Source organism: Pan paniscus, chromosome Y (genome assembly GCF_029289425.2).
Source record: "Pan paniscus chromosome Y, NHGRI_mPanPan1-v2.0_pri, whole genome shotgun sequence".
Lineage (NCBI taxonomy): Eukaryota > Metazoa > Chordata > Mammalia > Primates > Hominidae > Pan > Pan paniscus.
This window is the reverse complement of record NC_073273.2, coordinates 42,246,425-42,264,117: the sequence shown is the minus strand read 5'-3', so window position 1 is coordinate 42,264,117 and position 17,693 is coordinate 42,246,425.

Sequence of the window (17,693 nt, the reverse complement as noted above, 5' to 3'; positions counted from 1 at the left end):
GCAAGGCTGATTTGAATAATAAACTAATGTCTTCCCTGTGCCTAGCTCTGCATTGATTAAACCCTTCCACTTCTGCTGTATCAGTGAATTGGCTCTGTCTATGTAGCAGGCAAGAAGAATCTATTGGGCAATTACATCATGAAAGAAAATCAAATAATTTTCCAAAGTACAGATACAAAATTATACATTATTTCCCAAGGAAAAATAGAGCTCAATTTCAATCCACAGTAAAGAGTAACCATATGTTATTGACACATACACTCATATAATCTATATGATATATTATGCATATATATGTGTATATATATATATGTGAATAAGGTTCAGAGTGCAAGCAATTTACTGGCAGAAAGTGATAACGTTTCCTTCAGACATCTCCACGGCTACACTAACTGGGAGAATAGATTAACACAATTTTTACATAGTAAATACATTTAGATTCTCAAATTTGGATACCTCGATTACTTCCCACTTAAATCAGAAGAAAGCAGTCATTATGAAAAGTAAGAAGACTGGAATCATAGAGGTCACCACCTCTTTATAAATCATCTAATCAAAACCCAAATGGCAAACAAATAATTGAGACAATTTTTGGAAAAATAAAACTCCAGCCAGCCAAAGAAAGAAAGTGAAGTAAATATCTCATCATGTATGAAAACAAGTCTATAAACGATTCTCAGTGAACTTTGAATCCACTGAAATAAATAGCCATCTGTCCACAATTTTTAAACTTCAGTTACAAAACTGAAAGTACCTATAATGCACCTTTAAATATTTTGATGTCAATTGAGAAAGATGGAAGATTTAACACTTGCTAGTTTCATAGTTTTTGTTTGTTTGTTTGTTTCCCCGGTAGGTGTACAAGATATTCTAATGGTGAAAATGGGCAAATAGTGTTTCAGAATAGGTAATGCCTGGAAGGGTGTTATTTAGACATTACAGTGTATTAAAATTACATGAGTTCTTATGAAATACATATTCCAAAATGCTGTCCTTAAGAGAGTCTAGTTAAGTGGTTATCTGAAAGGGAAATCATATTTTTCAATCACTCAGCTGGTTTATTGCAATGGTCTTTTCCCTTATCTTGAGAAATACTGCACCTGAGGAACCAAAGCCTTACTCTCGACTGTTTTGTTACAAACAGAGAAATAGTTGCATGAACCACTACCACATCATTCATCCACCAAAAGGGTGCATCAAATAAGGGAGGTAAAGTACTAAAATAATGTACATGCTGCCCGTTGAAAGACATGTGATAACAAGAGATATCATAAAAAATTATCACAATCAAATGCTGGATTAACATTTTATGAATTCTGACACCATATCAATAAATGAAATGTAAACTTATACAGTCAATACATACACTCAAATCTAATCGGAAGAGTTTTTAATTTAAGAGAGGTCAACACCTCTATGAAAATACATGTAAAGAAAATCAGAACAAGCCTTGCTTAATATTAATAAATCCTTAATAGTAAGACAAACATCACTAAATGAAAATTGTAAAGCACAAAACCATCAATGCAATATGTCTCTGTTGATGTTACATAACAGGAACAGGGAGGCAGAGGAGTTAAAACCATAGATAGGGTCTTTCATGAGAAAGACTTGACCAGGCTCTGCTAGCTTTAAATGTGGAAGGGAGGCCGAGTGCAGTGACTCACACCAGAGATCCCAGAGCTTTGAGTGGCTGAGATGAGAGAATCCCTTGAGGTAGGGAATTTAAGATGAGTCTCAGCAACACAGCAAGATCTTGTCTCTACAAAAAATTTAAAAGTTAGTCAGATGTGGTGGCACATGCCTATAGGCCCAGCTACTCAAGAGGCTGAGTAGAAGGATCACTTGAGCCCAGGAGGTTGAAGCTACAGTAATCTATGATTGTATTAATACCACTGCACTAAAGCCTGGGTGAAACAGTGAGACTCTGAATCAAAAAAAAAAAAAAAAAAAAAAAAAAAAAAAAAAAAAAAAAAGAAGAAAGTCACTGTAAAAAACTTGCTTGGTTTCTTAACAATAGGAATAGTATAGAAGATAGGCAGAAAATTATTGTTAGGGTAAACAGGAAGAGTAGTCTCTTAGCATGTTACACAATTATATGTTCTCTATTGTTTGCTTTTAAAAATATTTTAAGGTTTTAAAGCCTCTCACAATAATATGACTTTAAAATTATGTAGATTTCTAATTGACTTACTCTCTTTTGGTATCTTATGAGATAAATGCAATTTTTAACAAATTAGCCCATAAAAAAATCTTAGACTGGATTAGTTTCCATGAAGTTGACAGAAAATAATAACATACATTATCACCTAGAGATATATATATATATATATTTATGTATACATTGTATATATTTAGATTGAAATAACTAATTCATTCTCTTCAAATACAATACTAGAAGCAATCTGTTGTGATGGGCAAGAAGATTCATTTTGTTGCTATTTTAAAATGCATATGCTTTAGACCTAGGATTTTTTCAGAGTACAGACTTTCTATTAGGCTAGTTCTCTTCGCATTAACATATCTTGATATTAATAAGAGAAGATGAGCAGTAACTAAAACTAATAAGAGAGATAGACCGCAACTATGAAAAACCAAGAATTATTCTAAGGTTGTTAATTATTATTACCATGCTTAATCATCAAATAAACCTTCTGAAACTGATGTAAAAGAAAAATTGAATCTTATTTTTATCCAAAATGGGAAGAGTCTTTAAAAAAACAAAACTCTGGTTTTCCTACTAGTTAGCCCTAACCCAGAAAATCAGTGTATCTTTCCCAATGAATATTGTTTTTATTTAGGTCCCCATTTCCAGTTTCTTCTTCTGTGAAATGGGATAACAATAAATACCTAGTTCATAGGGTGGAAATGAGAAAGAAATGAGAATGTTTGGAGATGCTTATCATAACACATAGAATTCAGTAAGCAGTCAAAGTATGTTATCTATTATTGTTTTACCATTAAGAATATTTGGTGGCTTAGTGAAATTTTTCAATAGGTGTGTTTTCTTTTTCTGCTTTGAATTTAGTATTTATTTGTTGACCTTGACAATGGAAAATTTTCCTGAATTCTCCAGGTAGTGCCAATGTAATCACATGGGTCCATAAATGTAGTAGATAAAGAAAAGAATGTATCAAAGTTGTGCCAGGTGAAATTCAACCAGCTCTGTGTGTGTGTGTGTGTGTGTGTGTGTGTGTGCGCGCGCACATGTGTGCATGTATGATTTTGTATATTTTTTCCCAGTAGTATAAAATTCACTTCAAATCTGCTATACCAACAGCCATGAGTTATTTCCATAAGCCCTCCCTCTTCTGGGTGGTGAATATTCAACAAAGGAAAGAGGAATACTGAGGAAATGTTTTCTAAAGTTTGAGCTGCAGGTGCTCTAGGAATGTAGATAAAGCACACTCTATACAGGTATGAGTGTGCATGTATTGAGTATATATAAACACACACACAAATATGTGTATATATGTGTGTTTAACATATGCACATTATTGCCTGTATAGGATGTGCATTATATATATGTATGTGTGTATATGTAGTGGTGTGTATATTGTTGTTTATCATAGAAAATAATATATAATTTGTATTTTTAGAAATTAGTATGAGATAGTGTTAATCAGTAAAAACTAGTTATCTATAAATATCCTGCATATAAGGAAAAAAAAAGTTTGGGAGCAACAGTTTAGGCCTGTAATTCCAGCACTTTGGAAGTCAAGGTGGGAAGAACTGGTTAAGCCCAGGGGTTTGAGACCAGCATGGGAAACATAGTGAGAACTCCATCTCTACAAGTAATTTAAAAATTACCTTCTCATGGTGCTGCACACCTGTACTTGGGAGGCTGAGATGGGATGACCACTGGAGCCAAGGCAGTTGAGGATTCAGTGAGTTTTGATTGCAGCGCTGTACTCCAGGCTGGCAGATAGAATGAGACCCTGTCTCAAAAACAAAACAAAACAATAAAAACTGGTTAAAGTACAAATAATAAAGCTGTTAGTTATTTTTACTGTGCAAAAAATAACAGTGATGGGCAGTCCACTGGTCTTTCTTTCCAGCTAAAAAAAATAGTCTTCCTGCCTGCCATTGAGATGATCACTTTGCACCTACATCACCATTAGAAAATGCCTCCCCCAACCCCAACCGATGTTGGATGCTCAGCAAACACCTTTCTCCTTCTCACACAGATCTTGACCCTCCTTGATCAGAGGCAATAGATGGATTTTCTATTTCTTCCTTTATATATGTCAAATGCAGGATTTTCTTTCATTATCAAAGATCAGAATCAGGGACTATTCTATTTCTAGACTTCTTGTTGACCCAAGAGCATTAGGCATAATCAAGTATGGTTTTGGAAGATAAGGTATATGAAGTATTACTCTGTAGTTCCTGACACTTAAGCATTATACAACATATATGCCTTATAATAAATTACAAATTTTTTTTTTTTTTTTTTTTTGAGACGGAGTCTGGCTCTGTCGCCCAGGCTGGAGTGCAGTGGCGCGATCTCGGCTCACTGCAAGCTCCGCCTCCTGGGTTCACGCCATTCTCCTGCCTCAGCCTCCCGAGTAGCTGGGACTACAGGCGCCCGCTACCACGCCCGGCTAATTTTTTTGTATTTTTAGTAGAGACGGGGTTTCACCGTGTTAGCCAGGATGGTCTCGATCTCCTGACCTCGTGATCCGCCCGCCTCGGCCTCCCAAAGTGCTGGGATTACAGGCGTGAGCCACCGCGCCCGGCCAATAAATTACACATTTTATTACAGGTTAAATGCCATAGAAGTGTTTAATAAACCCAACACATAAAAATGTTATAACAGTTTCTGGGAAAATACAGTAAGGCCGAGCTGCCAATAAGTAATGAAACTTTTTGTGCTTTTACTGCTGCATATTGTAATAAAACAATCTGAAGATTTTAGACCTCTTATAAGAAAATTATTTGACTTCCCTTTAAGGTAGGAGTCACCATTCGATTCGTTTATCAATTGTCTCTGCAAAATTTAAAGAAAGAAGCAATCTAATACTCTGTTAGAAATATTTATATTTATATGTGTGTTGTGTATCACTAAATATGTTTATAGTTGGCTGGGCATGGTTGGTAACACCTGTAATTTCAGCACTTTGGGAGACTGAGGTGGAATGACAACTTGATGTCACAAGTTTGAGAGCAGCCTGGACAACATGATGAAAGCCCATCCCTACTAAGATACAAAAATTCACTGGACGTGGTGGTGCACACCTGTAATCCCAGCTACTTGGGAGTCTGAGGAAGGATAATTGCTTGAACCCAGGAAGCAGAGGTTGCAGTGAGCCGAGATCAGGCCACTACACTACAGCCTGGTCCAGAGAATGAGACTCCACCTCAAAGATCCAACTAGAAAATCTACCATACATTTATTCCTCAATTTTAGGCATTTTCACCAAGCAAAACTACATCAGAAAGACAAGCAGGACAATGTATGTTATGTTATCTTGTGAACACAAGGTAATTTACTATGACAGCAAGGATAGTGATAAAACTGTTTAATGTAGTTGAACAGGTGAAGACAGTCTAATAATTTGCTAACTTATAAACAAACATAAAGAAGATACATTAGGTTAATAAAACCTGTTTGTAGAGATAAAGTACAATGTTACCATATTCTTTAGCTAGGTTATCACTGATTATGACTGGTTGTACAGTCTTTGTCCAGAAATATTTCTTAATATCATCACTACTTACAGAGACTTCTGTTTCAGCATATTCTTTACATAAGCCCTTTCCTCATGTATCGTGAATCTTTAAACGCATGGTTATTGACATGGTTGTTCGACAATAAAAATATTTAACCTCACATTTTAGAAGAAGTTATCATAGACTTTTAACAGAAAGTGGAGTGAATCCATCTGAAGACTGTACTTAATTTTCAAACTCAGGATATACAATAAACATCCTTTGAAAACTGAAGTCCTAGAATACATGTATGAGATTTTACTAAAGACCTAATTTAGCAAAATGAAATTGCATTTTCTAAGTGTAGGTTGCATAAATAAAAAAGATTGTCTGCAGACAATCTTTATTTTCATATTTCCACACTGTGCTCAATGCATAAAGTATGGTCAACCATAGCAAATTATGGCATTAAACCCAAAACATTCTCTGGCAATGAGAATAGCATGATCGAGGGAATCTGAAAACAGGTTGTTTGTGTAACTTTGCTTTAATTCCATCGTATTTTCTTTCTGCCTTTACATTTTATTCTCTTCTCTTCTGAGCATGTGAAAAATTCTGTAAATTCAAGTGTAAATTATGGTATAGGCAATTGTAAATTATAAGCATATTTAAATTTTATATTTGCACATATGTGTGTATATGTATACACACATGTGTATTGCATATTATGTACTGTTTACAAAATAAATCTATTGTATATATTTAAGGTATACAACATGATGTTATAAGTTACATACATATAGTAAAACATTTACTATGATGGAATTAATTTACATATTTATCATAACATGTTACTCACTTCACCCCTCTGGCAAGATGAGTTATAATCTACTCCTTTAGTAGAAATCCTACAAACAATAGTGTTATTACTTATAGTCCATAGGCTGTATATTAGATCTTTAGATTTATTCATCCACATATTTGCTACTTTATATCTTTTGATGTACATCTTACCATTTCCTACTTGTCACCCCATCCCTAAGAACTACTGTTTTTCTCTTTATGACTATGTATCTGAACATTTTTTAAAATGCCATTAAATATTCTCTTTTTATTTTTCTTCTTTCTTACTAAAAATGGTAATCATAGTTGTAACAGAATTCCTTTCTTCTCCCTTCAACCCTGCCTACTTATCTCACATAAACTCTTAACTTCAAATTTGCGAACATCTTTAAATGTCCAATAAAATGATTTACACTGGTATAGCAGTAGACAATAGAAATATTGGGGCCAATCAATTTAACATACCTGGTAGTTTATGAACTTGTCTGAAGTGTTTGTGGCCTGGTGCCATAAAGAAATAGCACCCGAACATAAATTTAATCTATTTAGTAAGGCAATTTTTACTTCCTGTAGAAAGGGTACACTCTCCAGCAGTTTTGTCACGAGAGTACACCGAACAAAGGTGACAGGGTCATTTATATCCTGATGCGTCCATCCTACTGCCGTGTCCAGTCTCCATCAGCTGGAATGTGACCTCACATTCTGTATTTGTCCCGATTGGCCAGCAACTTGCAATTTTTCAAAAGACACAAAGGTATAGGAGAACAAAGGAAGGAGGAAGTAACTTGTGAGATGCTGAGAAAGTTAAAAACACTTTTAAATAAGGAAGAAGAACACACTATGACCTAACACTTGCTTGGACCAGTATAAGCATGCCAGGGCAAATATTTATGCTAAATTGTGGGAGCTAAGAACATAAAATACATTGATTCATTATGGCTAGCAGACATTTAAGAATGTTAGCACAGGTCTTTGAATAAATATTGCTTCTAAGAGAAGTTACTATTTATTCCTAAATGGGGAGGAAAGTCTTTGAAGAGGAACCTCTACTTTACTTTTTACAAACTTGAAGTCAAGTCCAGTCCCATGAGCTTCAGATTGTCTTCCACTAGCAGCTGCCTGAGGCAATTGTGGGAAGCTCTTTCCAGCAAAATCAGCAGCTCTTGGTGACAATAGGTGGCCATTGAACTCTTTGCAACATTTCCAAGGAATAATTGCTCGAGCCAATTTTGTCCCATAAGGAGCTGACTCTGTTTTCTGCTTGAGAGTATTTCCCATGTCTCTGAAATTTTATGCACCTTGTTGTTCAGTGCTGTTGAAAGATCGGGAAGCCAACTTCAGTAATATTTTGTGCTATATGGTATACTCAACTTTTTCTTTAACATGTATACACCTATTACTGCTAAACTTCCAATAGCATTGTCTACATTTTGCATACATAAGATACTTACTTTTGATTCTTTGCTATGACTTACTTAGTGAAAGTTAAAAAGCAAATTGACTTATTTCTGACTCATGGAAAGAAAACAATACCAGTGTCTTTTGTTAAAAATTATTGAATTCCAAGGTAAAAAAGTGGAAAACTATTTCGATGTGTACTATGTTAAAAATAATCAGCCAGTTCCCATAGACCATCTATATAGGAAGGATCTATAATGAATAAGGGATATAGGAAGGTGTTGAAGACACAAGCTGATTAAGTCACTGAAGAAAACCTCCAGGGGACTTTGTAAATGTTAACAACGTAAGATGATTTTATAGCATTGATTTAATAAATGCATACTGAGGATTGTTGGTTGGTTTTGCCTGGGTTTCGTTTCTAGTGTATCCAGGCAATTCCTAAATGCCACCATAGATTTTTTTATTATTATACTTTAAGTTTTAGGGTACATGTGCACAATGTGCAGGTTAGTTACATATGTATACATGTGCCATGCTGGTGTGCTGCACCCATTTACTCGTCATTTAGCATTAGGTATATCTCCTAATGCTATCCCTCCCCCCTCCCCCCACCCCACAACAGTCCCCAGAGTGTGATGTTCCCCTTCCTGTGTCCATGTGTTCTCACTGTTCAATTCCCACCTATAAGTGAGAATACGCGGTGTTTGGTTTTTTGTTCTGGCGATAGTTTACTGAGAATGATGATTTCCAATTTCATCCATGTCCCTACAAAGGACATGAACTCATCATTTTTTATGGCTGCATAGTATTCCATGGTGTATATGTGCCACATTTTCTTAATCCAGTCCATCATTGTTGGACATTTGGGTTGGTTCCAAGTCTTTGCTATTGTGAATAGTGCCACAATAAACATACGTGTGCATGTGTCTTTATAGCAGCATGATTTATAGTCCTTTGGGTATATACCCAGTAATGGGGTGGCTGGGTCAAATGGTATTTCTAATTCTAGATCCCTGAGGAATCGCCACACTGACTTCCACAATGTTTGAACTAGTTTACAGTCCCGCCAACAGTGTAAAAGCGTTCCTATTTCTCCACATCATCTCCAGCACCTGTTGTTTGCTGACTTTTTAATGATCACCATTCTAAATGGTGTGAGATGGTATCTCATTGTGGTTTTGATTTGCATTTCTCTGATGGCAAGTGATGGTGAGCATTTTTTCATATGTTTTTTGGCTGCATCAATGTCTTCTTTTGAGAAGTGTCTGTTCATGTCCTTTGCCCACTTTTTGATGGGGTTGTTGGTTTTTTTCTTGTAAATTTGTTTGAGTTCATTGTAGATTCTGGATATTAGCCCTTTGTCAGATGAGTAGGTTGTGAAAATTTTCTCCCGTTTTGTAGGTTGCTTGTTCACTCTGATGTTAGTTTTTTTTTTTTTTTTTTTGCTGTGCAGAAGCTCTTTAGTTTAATTAGATCCCATTTGTCAATTTTGGCTTTTGTTGCCATTGCTTTTGTTGTTTTAGACATGAAGTCCTTCCCCATGCCTATGTCCTGAATGGTAATGCCTAGGTTTTCTTCTAGGGTGTTTATGGTTTTAGGTCTAACGCTTAAATACTTATACAGTTGTGTAGATAAGAGTGATTTTAGATATTTCAGAGAATCCAGAGCCACATAACTACCCAAAAGTGAGGCTCTGGGACATGATAATACTTTACCTCCTCTTCCAGGCTCCATTGCCAGGGGTAACAAGAAAACTTTTGAAATGCAGACAGCCCTAACCTGCGGCACTCATGTCCTGGCTCCCACTGTGGCCTGGCATTCCATTTCTCTGTGTTTATCAGTCATACAATAGCAGTAGCTTACAGGTCATCACGCTTCACCTCCTGGACTCCAATAATCCATGGAACCCATCTGATGATTCATCTCCTTCCTGTATACAACCTCTGAAATTTTCTTATTGCTTCATGGAATTATGGTGATCTTGTTACTACTGCTTCTAAAACCCTCCCTCAAGGACATCACCACCCCTGCAGTTATTTAAGATTCTGGGTTAAGTGGAGGGGTCATAAGAAGAAATGCCTTAAAGCCTTGGACTCTTAATGCTGGAATTAGCTTCCATGTTTGCCTCGTTCAAATTTCCACCTTCAGATCATTTGTCCTCTGGCTTCTTAAACCAACCAGCTTCGGATGTCATGGCATCTGATTTTATCAATTTCATCGTTTTATGATCTTATGATATCAAATTATATCAACCTCCTATACTGACACCCAACTTAGTCCCAATTATTTCTCAACATTGTTCCTCCTTCTTAATTTTCATCATCTCCTAGTGAGGTTATTCTTTTTTGTTTTCTTTTGAGACAGGATCTAATTCTACGGCCCAGGCTGGAGTACAGTGGTGCAATTATGGCTCACTACAGCCTGGAACACCTGAGGGCAAGTGATCATCCTGCCTCAACCTCTGGAATAGCTGGGAATACAGGCATGCACCATGATGCCCAGCTAATTATTTTAATTATTTTGTAGAAACTGGGTCTACTATGTTACCCAGGATGTTCTCAAACTCCTGGCCACAAGTGATCCTACCACCTCAGCCTTCTAAAGTCTTGTGATTACAGGTGTGAACCACTTCACCAAGCCCTAATTCTTGATATTAGGATATATACATGTAATTTTTCAGCACACTCACCTCTCAAATTCTCTAAAATCTTACCTCCAATATATTTTTCTATATTTTACGTAATTTCTTACGTGTTATAAGTTCCAATAAGTACCACTCCTCTATAATCTTAATAGCACAACTTCCCCTTTCTAATAACTCAAGTATTTGCAGCACACCACTACATTTTACTGAAATGCATCTTCTTTTCTTTTTCCTATTTCCCCACTGAAATCACATTGCCAAACCTCACAATCACTCCCACGGGGATTCCCTGAATCTCTTGCTTCGTTCTTGCTTTCTTTTATACTGGGTCGTAACCACAATTCTGGCTAAATAAAACTCCGCCTACACTCCATTGGCCTTCATCTGTGCACACAAATAAGCATACCAGCTGCTCAGACTTTATATTTGTGATTAGTTAGCTCCAAGTTGGGATTCCAGGAGCTGTTGCTATACTTTCCCAGTCTATGAATACTTTAACTCCTTCTGAGAGATGTTTTATAGTTTCTTTTCCTGGAATTCCAACACTTTTCTCTGCTAATCGGGAGATTAAGTTCTCTTTCATCAAGAGTAGGGAAGGGATGAGACACAAGCTTCCATGGGCTTCCACCTGCACATGCATCAAGCTACCAACATCTCAACCTACACACTCTTCCCTGTAGTTTCTTAATGTGGGTGAGTGGTACATGTTTTCCTCTAAACCTAATCCCTTTATCTGTGCAATAGATTCTCTCTTCCCTTTTCCTTTCAAGGATACAGCTACTTAGCTCTTGCCCTAGTGAAACCTTTCCATCCAACAAACACATACATTTGTCATATTTTCTATAATTGTAAAATAAATTATCTTGATCTTTGCTATGGTAAGAATTTTTGTGTCTTCTGAAATGTTTATGGTGAAATCATAAACCTCAATGCAATGTGTATTAGTCCCTTCTTATGCTGCTAATACCCAAGACAAGGCAATTTACAAAGGAAAGAGCTTTAACTGACTCACAGTTCCACATGATTGGGGGGTAAGGCTCACAATCATGAAGAAAGGCACATCTTATATGGTGGCAGGAAAAAGAGTTTCTGCAGGGGATCTCCCCTTTATAAAACCATCAGTTCTCATGAGACTTATTCACTATCACAAGAACAGCATGGGGAATACCTACTGCCATGATTCAGTTATCTCCACTTGGTCCTGCCCTTAACATGTGGGGATCATTATCATTCAAGGTGAGATTTGGGAAGGGACACAGCCACACCATATTACAATGGTATTTGGAGGTGGGGGCTTCATGTGGTGATGAGATCATGAGGGTGAATCCTCATGAATGGGATTAGTATCCTTATAGAAGGCACCTCATAGAGCTCCCTTGCCTCTTCCACCAAGAGAGGACACAGTAAGAGGGGCAGAAAGCAAGTTGTCACTGAATCTGCCATGTCTTCATCTTGGACGTCTCAGGCCCCAGAACTGTAAGAAATAAATTTCTGTTGTTTCCAAATTATCCAGTCTAATGTATTCTGTTAAAACAGCCTGAGTGAGCTAAGACAATCTCATTTTATCAGTCAGATAGTGGCACCAACCCCACTCCTTTCTTTGTGCTCCTATATCAGCAAAATTCCTCCATGATAGCTGTGTCTCCTCACCATGCCCCTGTTTTTTCCACCTGCCATTCTCTTTTAATAATGTCCATTCAAAATTTTCTACTACCTTTCTGAGAAGTTATGTAAAGGTCACTGATAACGTCAGAGTGTTGAATTCTATTTTCAATTCACAGTCTCTATCTTGAAATGACTTGTCACTTCTGCATACTGGTCTTTAGGACAATGCACTGCCTTGCTTGTGTGTGTGTTTCTTTTCCTACTATACCCATTGCTAATTCTCAGTTTGCCATTTCCTTTGCTTTTCCCTGATATTGTTAAATTCTGACTCAGTCTTTTACTGACATTCACTCCTTTCATACAGTGGGATGCCATTGAATGTCATCTACATATCAGAAAGACTCATTTTTTAATCCCTCTGCTACAAACTTATTTTCCAAACTCAATTTTACATGACTAAGTTCACCCTTGAAAAGCATCGGTTTGAACCACATGAGTTCACATGCATGAATTTTCTTCTACTTCTGACACCCCTGAGACAGCAAGAACAACCTCTTCTCCTTTTTCTCTTCCTAATCTTCCTCTTCCTCAGCCTACTCAATGTGAAAACAATGAAGATGAAGACCTTTATGATGATCCACTTCCACTTAATAATTACTAAATATATTTTCTCTTCCTTATGATTTTCTTAATACCATTTTCTGTTCTGTAGCTTACTTTATTGTAAGAATACAGTATAGCAGTATGTAATGCATAGATCATACAAAATATGTGTTTATTGGCTGTTTGTATTATCAATAAGCTTCTGGTCAAAAGTACGCTATTAAGAGTAGAGTTCCAGGGCAGTCAGAAATTAAATGCAGACTGTTGATTGTCAGTGGGGATCCGTGTCCCTAATCTTTATGTTGTTGTAGGGCCAAATTTACTTAAAATAATTAAATTTGCTTAGCACCATTTTTCATGGCCTCCAAAAAATTGCCAGGTGTCATATGAAAGTTTCCTTGTTATTTTTGAGTATTTTCTCATTTCCATATTTATTTTCAGTTGGTAAAGGAACTACTTAGAACGTTCTTTCTTAATTTCAAACATTTTAGGGTTTTTTCTAGTGGTGAAACTTTGTGTTCCGAGAAAAAGAGTTGTTGAAGTTATTGAACTTTGCTTTACAGCCCAGGATGTGGTCTGTTTGGCGGTCTTGTCAGGTCTCTGAGCCAAAGCTCAGCCATTATAGCCTCTGTGACCTTCACATATACATCTAGATGGCCTGCAGGAGCCAAGAAGTCTGGAGCAGCTGAAAAACCACAAGAGAGGTGAAACAGCCAGCTCCTGCCTGAGAGACCCTAGAGAAAAACGCTAGACAGTCTCTTAAGGAAAAACACCAGCTAGTCTCTTAGAGAAAAACACCAGATGGCCACTTGAAAAACACCTGATGGTCAGGAGTCAGGGTGTGTCGATGGCTATCAAGGGCACCAGAAGCCCAGGGCAGGGCAGGGAGTCCCGGTCCCCCTCCCCTGTTCCGGGAACTAAAAACAGAAAAACATTTCCAGGAAATACTGCCCGCCACCTGTAAGCCCCCTGACCAACCAGAGTGAGACAGCTGGCTCAGGCCATAATTAAGAACCAATCAGTTACTCCCAATCCTCGCGCCTTAATATGTGACCCAATCAAATGTGTGTATCCTCCCCTTGTTTGAATTTGTAACCTCCCGCTAATTGCTGTGTAACCCCTCCCTTGTTTTGATGTGTGGTTTTTGCCTATATAAACTGTGTGAAAACAGCTGTTCGGGGTCTCTTGGCCTCTTGTGCTGGAGACCCTAGCGCGCTAGTAATAAAGTGTGCTCTTTGCTGTGATCTCCGTGTCGGGTGGTCCCTGGCGGCGGCCCCATCCCGAAGTAGAATCTTGAGCAAGATTCTAACATTTGGGGGCTCGTCCGGGATTGGTCACCGCCTGACGACACCCCCACGACCCGCATGGCGAAGACCCGCTCGGCCCGGGCCAACGACGGACGTCCAAACCTCCTGCGCAGGTACTTTCGTTTTGTTCTGTTTGTCTGCTTGACTTGTGTATTTTTGTAGCTGGCTAAATCTGCAGGCGGGTTCTTCCTGCCATCTGAAGAGTACTGGTGCTCAGTCTGTATAAGTGTGGAAGGGGGGTAGACATGCCCGGCACCTTCCCACTTACGCCCCGGGGGACGCCCTGGTGGTAGTCTGGAGGAAAACTGACGATCCCGTCGGTCTTCTCACCTCTGTAGGCGGGTTTTTCCTGCCATCTGTAGGCCGGTTCTCCCGGCCATCTGAACCACTCTGGCGGTTGTCTGGAGGAGAACTGACGATACCGTCAGTCTCCTCACCTCTGTAGGCCGGTTCTCCCGGCCATCTGAATCCTTCGTGGAATTGTGGCGCCGTTCTCTCGCCACGCGGCTTCTGTGTGTGTGTGCAGTCACTGTTTTTGCTGTTGTCCTGTTTGTCTGTGTGTTAGAAATTGACTTGGGCTTGACTATGGGACAGACACTGACGACTCCTCTCTCTCTGACTCTGACTCACTTTCCTGACGTAAAGGCTCGAGCCCACAATCTTTCTGTTGAAATTCGCAAAGGGCGATGGAAAACCTTTTGCTCTTCCGAATGGCCCATCCTCGGTGTAGGGTGGCCCCAGGATGGAACTTTTGACCTCTCAATTATCTTACAGGTTAAGGCAAAAGTGATGGATCCAGGGCCACGAGGCCGCCCTGACCAGGTGGCCTATATCATCACCTCGGTAGACCTGGTTCGGGATCCACCCTCTTGGGTGAAGCCCTTCATCTCCTCAGCTCCTCCTTCCCAGTCGACCTTCCTCGCCTTGAAAGCCCCCCGAAACCTGACCTCGGTCCCCCTGAAACCTGTTCTCCCGGATGAGGGTCAGAGGGACCTCCTCCTTCTAGACCCTCTCCCTCCTCCGCCTCACAACCCTCTCCTCAACCCCCCTCCCTACTCCACACCCTCAGCCCCCATGTTGTCCCCTGCCCCTTCTTCCACCCCTTCGGCTCCTACTCTTTCTCCAACCTCCCCTTCTTCGGCGCCGACCTCCTCTTCTTCCACCCCCTCTCTGTACCCATCCCTTTCTCCGGCTCCACCTGAACTCACCCCTCAGACCCCGCCTCAGACACCCCGCCTCCGCTTACGGCGGGCCAAGGACTCCGGTGACCAGCCCACCTGGCAGTCTTCTCTCTTTCGCCTCCGCACCGTGAACCGCACGGTCCAGTATTGGCCCTTTTCGGCCTCAGATCTCTACAATTGGAAGACCCATAACCCCCCTTTCTCCCAAGACCCGCAGGCTCTGACCTCTCTGATAGAGTCCATTCTCCTCACTCACCAACCCACCTGGGATGACTGCCAACAGCTCTTACAGGTTCTTCTGACCACAGAAGAGAGACAGTGAGTCCTCCTCGAGGCCCGCAAAAATGTGCTGGGGCCAGGAGGATTCCCGACCCAACTCCCTAATGAGATAGATGAGGGATTTCCCCTCACCCGCCCGGACTGGGACTATGAAACTGCAACAGGTAGGGAGAGTCTCCGAATCTATCGCCAGGCTCTGTTGGCAGGTCTCAAAGGGGCCGGAAAGCGCCCCACCAATTTGGCTAAGGTAAGAACTATTACTCAGGGAAAGAATGAAAGCACGGCGGCCTTCATGGAAAGGCTCTTAGAGGGGTTCCGGATGTACACTCCATTTAACCCCGAGGCTCCAGAGCACAAGGCCACCGTGGCAATGTCATTCATAGATCAGGCAGCACTAGACATAAAGAGTAAGCTCCAAAGATTGGACGGGATCCAGACCTATGGGCTGCAAGAACTAGTTAGAGAGGCAGAAAAAGTTTATAATAAAAGAGAGACTATTGAGGAGAAAGAAGCTAGGCTAGCAAAGGAACAGGAGGAACGAGAAGATCGACGAGATCGTAAGAGAGACAGGCATTTGACTAAAATCCTGGCAGCAGTAGTGACAGGGAAAGGGCCAGGGCCAGGGAGAGAGGGGGGAGAACGAAGGCGCCCGAAGGTGGATAAAGACCAATGTGCCTATTGCAAGGAATGAGGACATTGGGTCAAGGAATGTCCTAAACGTCCTAAGGACCGGAAGAAGCCCACTCCTGTCCTGACCCTGGGAGAGGACAGTGATTAGGGGCGTCAGGGCTCCGAAGCCCCCCCCCCCGAGCCCCGGCTAACCCTTTCTACAGGGGGGCGCCCCACCACCTTTCTAGTAGACACCGGGGCCCAGCATTCAGTTTTGACAAAAGCAGACGGGCCTCTTTCATCCCGCACCTCTTGGGTCCAAGGAGCAACAGGAGGAAAGCTGCACAAGTGGATGACCCACCGAACAGTAAACCTTGGAAAAGGTATGGTGACTCATTCTTTCTTAGTAGTACCTGAATGCCCATATCCCCTTCTGGGGCAGGATCTGTTGACCAAGCTCGGAGCCCAGATACGTTTCTCGGAGAGAGGGGCCCAGGTGCTAAATGAGGATGGCCAGCCTATCCAAATTCGGACCGTATCCTTGCAAGATGAGTACCGGCTTTTTGAGACTCCTATCCCCACCAGCCCTTCTGATAATTGGCTGCAAGAATTTCCCCAGGCTTGGGCAGAGACAGGGGGACTTGGACTGGCTAAATTTCAAGCTCCGATTATAGTTGACCTCAAACCCACTGCAGTGCCAGTGTCCATTAAGCAATACCCCATGAGCCAAGAAGCCCGTATGGGCATCCGGCAGCATATTGATAAATTTCTGGAATTAGGAGTCTTGCGGCCATGCCGCTCACCTTGGAACACGCCGCTCCTCCCGGTAAAGAAACCTGGTACCCAAGATTATAGGCCCGTCCAGGACTTGAGAGAAATTAATAAGAGAACCATGGACATACATCCCACAGTCCCCAACCCTTACAACCTGCTGAGTACCTTAAGGCCAGATCACAACTGGTATACGGTGCTAGACCTGAAAGATGCATTCTTTTGCTTGCCCCTGGCTCCCCAAAGCCAGGGACTCTTTGCCTTTGAATGGAGAGACCCAGAGAAGGGGATCTCGGGCCAATTAACTTGGACTCGGCTTCCCCAAGGGTTCAAGAACTCTCCTACCCTCTTTGATGAGGCTCTTCACCGAGACTTGACTAATTTTCGCACCCAGCACCCAGATTTAACTCTGCTCCAGTATGTAGATGACCTCCTCCTGGCCGCCCCCACCAAGGAAGCCTGCCTGCAGGGCACCAGACACCTGCTCCAGGAGCTCGGAGAGAAAGGATACCGAGCATCTGCCAAGAAAGCACAAATCTGCCAGACTAAGGTAACCTACCTGGGGTACATCCTAAGTGAAGGAAAGAGGTGGCTCACCCCTGGGCGAATAGAGACTGTAGCCAGCATTCCACCGCCCCGGAGTCCCAAGGAGGTGCGTGAGTTCCTAGGGACTGCCGGGTTCTGCCGCCTGTGGATACCTGGTTTTGCTGAGTTGGCAGCCCCTCTTTATGCCCTCACTAAAGGGAGCAACCCCTTTACCTGGTCGGAAGAACACCAGCAGGCCTTCGAGGCTTTAAA